The following is a 5,931-nucleotide window of genomic DNA, read 5'->3' as shown; positions in this document are numbered from 1 at the left end:
GCACAAATACCTTTAGAGTTAAATCATCTTTTACTGCTCACATGTCACATAAACACAGAGTTTTCAGACAGCAGCATTGGTGATTTATATAGAGATCTGCATGTCAATCATCGGTTCCAACCACATCAGATGACTTTGTACCCTTGATTTCCGAGCCTGCTGCACAGTCTATTATAGATGAAGATAACATGGAAATGCCCCCTGAATTCTGTGATCTTTTTCTGAGAAACGTTTCACTATTCTACTTAAAATTGCAGGGTCAGTTTCTACTGCCTGCTTCAACCATACAGAACATTGTGGAGGAAATGCAGAACATACATGAGTTGGGACAGACATACAGTTTGGGTAAACTTGCATCACTGTTAAAAGATGACACATCATTATCAGAGGAGGACATCAACAAAGTCTGCGAGTCTGTCAAAAGCTATGATCTTTTTTCTGCATGTCATACCGGGCCATTGAGGACAGTGCACTCCAGAGCTCAGACCTTTAAAAAAGCCTTCAACTATGTGGAACCAAAGAAAATATTTTTAGGGAGAGATGAAAACAGAAAAGATAGGTTTGCCTATTATGTGCCTTTAAGAGAGACTTTGAGATGTCTGCTAGAGTCTGATCTGTGGCAGAAATCAGAAGAGCCCTCTACTGAGCCTCCTGCTGATGTTCTGTGTGACATAAGTGATAGTATGCTGTTTAAATCAAATGATTTTTTTGGTCAAAACCCATCATGTCTCAAGCTAGTACTCTACCAGGATGCCTTTGAAGTCGTTAACCCTTTAGGCTCTGCAAGGACAAAACACAAGGTATTAGCTGTATATGCATCAGTGGCAAACTTGCCACTTCATGTACACTCAGACACAGATCACATGTCTCTTGTTTTACTGTGCAGGGAGAAAGATTTTAAAGAGTTTGGTCATGCTAATGTGTTCTCTGAATTACTGGCAGACTTGAAAGAATTGGAGGACAGTGGGATTGTTGCATCAGATGAAACTAGAGTCAAAGGAACTTTGTTTTGCATTGCTGGTGATAATCTGGGTTCTCACTGTATTGGTGGCTTCACTGAAAACTTTAGTACTTCAAAGTACTTCTGCAGGTACTGCCTGATAACGAAATCTGAATTTCAGGGTGCTGACCCAAATCTGTGTGGACCAGAACATACCAAAGAGAACTACAACTCTGCTGTTGATCGCCTCCAGATTGACAATACACCAGATGTCGAAGGAGTGAAGTTCAGGTCAGTGTTCAATTCACTGAAATACTTCAACGTTTGTATGCCAGGCTTGCCACCATGTCTAGGTCATGATATCTTTGAGGGAGTTTTGGCTTATGATGTGGCACTGTCTCTAAATCTTATTTTGTCTTTATTATGATTAAAAAGGTTTGTTTTGTTCCTGCCCTTTTCAGACACTGAATTTGAGCAGAAACCATAAGGATACTCAAAGGACCTGGAACTCTCAGGAAATGGTGAGATTTCAGGTCATAATCTTTTTTTCTTTTTTTTCCATTAAATTCATTTTCCTTTTTCCCTTTACAATATTGCTGTTTTGTTTTTGTAAACAGCATCAAATGAGAGGGACAGATGAAACAGTTTCAAGACAATGGCAGGAAAAACATGCTGAAGATTGAAACAAACCTTGGCTGGAAATATTTGGTATGTGTTTTACCGTAAATCAAATTGTTGAAAAACATTCAGCTACACTGCAACACAGGGAAACTTGATTTGCACTTATTTTGTTACTTTAATTTTTGTCTCATTATTTTTGTCAGTTATTATTGTTTATGGTGTATGCCCTTCTTGTTTTCTTTCTGAATGCAGAAGGTATCTAGCCAGTCCATAATGAAAGCTTCGTTGCACCCCATGAGTCTTCTGGCAGAAATGATGGCGCCTGTATTCTTTGGTTTCCCTAAACATCACACCCTGCCTGTTTATACGAGGCTCTTCAATTAAGTCTGCACCCAAAGATTCAATAAGAGGTAAGCAGTGGTATTATTCAAGTTTTGCTAAAGAAAGCTGGACAGGAGACACTAATCTTAATCAGCCGAGCTCAGGTTCATGTCCAGGTGAGCAGTTTCATACGCTACAAAATGTAGATTGAATGATAGGTCTCATCACCATGCATTCAGCCATTAACTTCAAGTTCTATGATAAATCAATAGGAAACTTAAATACGTTTTCCAACAAATTATGATTGTGATTAGGGCTGCGTTGTCTATGTATCACTTTTACATAAGTAGATTTAAAGGATAGCTATTGTCAAAATGCAACCTGGGCTGTTTTTTTTTTTTTTACTGTATTGATTTTGATGCGCTCAAATTTATGCCCCGGCCCCCTAGTATTCCCATTCACTGGCTATTGACCACAAAACAAAATCACGGTCAATCTCAAAAACGGCTCGTTTGTCGTAATTATGCTTTTAGATATATGTTTGTCTCGTTTACAGTAAAAAAAAAAAACAGCCCAGGTTGCATTTTGACAATAGCTATCCTTTAAGAACTGTATATTTTACACTTAAGAAATCATTTATCATTAGATCTGTTTTTGGCAGCACGTTTTGTTCATTTCTGTGCATTTTGCTCAAGCACTGTTCAAACTTTGTCCATTTTTTGCTGCAGAGGGGATCCTGCCAGTCCAAAGTGAACTCCTGATGGACATTGAAGTACTCCTGCAGAGCTTGTATCTTCGACACCATGCGCATTAGAAACTCCACTGAGTCCTTTCCTTCACCAAGGCAGGACCCAGTGACTCATTACTGTTGATAGGTCAGGGGCAGGTAATATTTTGTTTCATATTTATTCATTCCTCCATGGATTACCAGCCATATATATGGACACATGCTGTATTCTCAAGATCTATGCTGTTTTGTAGGAATAGAGAAAATGATATGTTTAGTCTGTTTACAAATGGTATGTCAAATTTTCTCATTGTTTATCAGTAATATTCACTACCTTGGTTATATATGAGCATCTTTAGATTTTTCTATATTTAGCGGTTGCAAATGTAAAATGTACGGTAAACCATTTATGTTCCTCATATTGTACTGTATTTTTAGCGGTAAAATACCGGCAGCTGTGGTTGCCAGGAATTTACCGTAAAATGTATCTGGTCAAAATAAAATGCTGTAATTTGTTATACAATTTCACTGTGTTTTTTACTGTCAAAGGTTTTAATAAGGTTTAACATATTTCTGTTATTTTTACAGTTATTTACAATAATAGGGTCTATCCTATTACTGTTAAATTAACAACAAGTTACTGTAAATATTATTATATTATAACTTTTTTTTACTGCAAATATCCGTAAAAAGCTATGGAAAGTTGCATTTTTTACATTAAATTGCTGTATAATTGACAAATATATTTGTTTTTTTCTATCATGATTTTGGTAAAATAATACGTTGTCTACCTTAAAATTTAGGGTTACAAAACCAGTATACCGTATTGTCTTTTACAGATTCCACATTTTTTTCACGGTATATTCCTGGCAACCACAGCTGCCGGTATTTTACCGTAAATTTGACAGTTTTTTTTTTTTTACAGTGTAGGAAGCATAAACTAGGAGAGGGAACTGGAACTTCACCTGAAGAAGGAGGGCAAGACAGCACAGAGAAGGTGAGGGTGACGTTAACAATGCGACAAAGAACTGAGGGAGACACTGAAATAAATACACAGAAAGATAACGATGACGCGAAAGCACAGCTGACACGGATAATTGTAACGAGACAGGGGAGGGGCAAACACCACATGACGTGCACTGAGACTAAGTAGAACAGGGAGTACACTGAGATGCAGACTGGAAGGGGAGAGAGCGAACACAGAGGAGCACGAGAGAGAGAGAGACAGACATGACGGGCAGGGAATAAGACACAAGGGGAAATATGAACTCACATTACAATATAAACACATACACACAGAGGGAGCAAGTACACAAGGGAATCCTGATGACCAAAAGCTAAACCGAACAACCTAATTACTACAGAATACAAACAGTGGACCTGAAAACACAAACACTAACACCAAATGACAAAAATACAAGAAAACTCAAAACACTGGATCAAAAGGACCCAGGACCATGACAGAAATACACTGAAAACAAACCAAAGTGCTTGAAAACTGGATTATAATGATTGTTAATTGTGTACAGAGCTCTGCCTCCATACTCACCAATATCAAAGCTGGGCTGAGATGATGTTCTCTTTTATTTTTGTGATATTTTCTATATGATAAAAAGTTGCATTGGTTCACATTAAATCTGTGATAGCAAACATGTATGCCTGTATGCCATTACTGGTGTACGTAAAAAGCGTTGCTCATAGAATTATCATCCAGCTCACCTTTTCCTTTTCCTGCTCTGTTGGACTTTATAGCAGCATATTTTTCCTTTTTTAAAATTTGTTTTTTTCCTTTTCAGGCATGCAGTTGTGAAGCTTTGCTTTTAAAGCTCTTATAATGTTGTTCTTGGCTACGGCAGGCAGCTGTTTTCAGCGAAAAAGCTCTTAAGGCCACTACTTGCCCAGCAACAAACAGACAAATACAGATAGCGACTGGCTGGTGAATATGATGTACTATTTAGGGTTCTCTCTGGCTCTAAGAGGAGAGTAAATATCGAACTATAGCAGAACATGGCTGGCCATACTTCCTTACATCCTACACTGTCCTTATTTCAGAGCATCACCATAGCCACAGATGGCACTCTACAGATACCGCTAAATTGCTACTTATGCATAAGAGGCTTTTTATATATTGTGTCGGACTGAATCACAAGTTCAAATGAGTTCAAATGGAGGTCTCGCACTAAAAAACCTAAGCCACTTCTCTCCTGGTACACGGTCTTCAGAGACAGCTGCTGCACTTCATGAGGAGTCTGGGAGCCTGCCACTGTCCTCTGATATCGTGTCTAGGGAGGCAGCCAGACAGCAAATGAAAGCACATTACAGCATGTCGTCCTGTCCCGTGGTCGGCAACGACTAGAGCCAATGTGAAAGGAAAATTTAGTCTAATATGTACCAGCAGATAAAACTCTTTTTCTCCCCCTTCCTGTCATCTTTTTCATTCCAAGGGAGGACTGGAATAACAGAAATTTGTAAGTACCTGTGAAAAAGTGCATTTGTGCTGGATATAGGCAGGATAAATAAAATTGCTGGTGGTTATTTGAGGTGAGTCTCACTCATTTAAATCTCTCAGCAAATATCAGGTTACCAGCTACCTGCCTGGGGTTAGGGTTTTGTATTAGCCACTGTTTTTTTTTTTAGAAACTAGACAATGTTATCTTTAAAAATAAGCCTCATAGAAAACGTTTAATAACTTTGGAAACTTCTGAATGGTGGAAGAATTGGTAAAAACTACTAAACTACTAACCACATAATCCAAGGATGACCAGGGCGGTCATCCTTGGATTATGTGGTTAGTAGTTTTTCTCTCTAGTTTTAAAGCCATTAAGAAGACAACCCTATATACTAATAGCAAATTTGCTTCGTCATCCAATCATTATTCAAAACTATTCAGCCCTGCAGGATTCTAACCTTGTTGTGACCTAGAGCAAAATACTTTACTGAAGTCCAACTTCAAAAAATTTATATGTCAGCACCAAGAGTTGCTCCAGACTCCAACCGGGGACAAGGAGGGGTGTATAAACTCAGCATTCAACTAACAGGCTAAAGCCAGAGACTTCGAGGGAGAGATAAGGCCAGGAATAGGAGGACCAGAGGCAGTGTGAGATGATAGTGAGTGGGTTTTTTTCACAGAGACTCAGCACAAAATAAAGGAGTGATAGAATTACTGAGAGAGAGTGAGCTTGTATAGACACCTCAATACTTATGAAACATGAGGGAAAAATAACACTGGGAACTTGTGTTTTGCTTTTCTTTTTTTTTTTTTACTGATATTCCCTCATAGCTTTTTTAGGTCGCCTACTGTATGTCTTAATTATTTATCATT

General features: G+C 38.3%; 1 long non-coding RNA gene across 1 annotated transcript; it reads left to right on the top strand.

Moving 5' to 3' along the window:
* Window positions 1–1,320: 1,320 nt before the first annotated feature.
* On the top strand, window positions 1,321–2,767 carry LOC148096279 (uncharacterized). The gene is made up of 4 exons (XR_015717196.1): window positions 1,321–1,461; window positions 1,558–1,648; window positions 1,814–1,971; window positions 2,611–2,767. It is a non-coding gene; the product is annotated as an uncharacterized LOC148096279 (long non-coding RNA).
* Window positions 2,768–5,931: the final 3,164 nt, after the last annotated feature.

This window comes from Neolamprologus brichardi, chromosome 23 (assembly GCF_056152115.1).
Source record: "Neolamprologus brichardi isolate AB-2024 chromosome 23, ASM5615211v1, whole genome shotgun sequence".
NCBI lineage: Eukaryota > Metazoa > Chordata > Actinopteri > Cichliformes > Cichlidae > Neolamprologus > Neolamprologus brichardi.
This window is presented reverse-complemented; position numbering and strand designations above follow the sequence as displayed.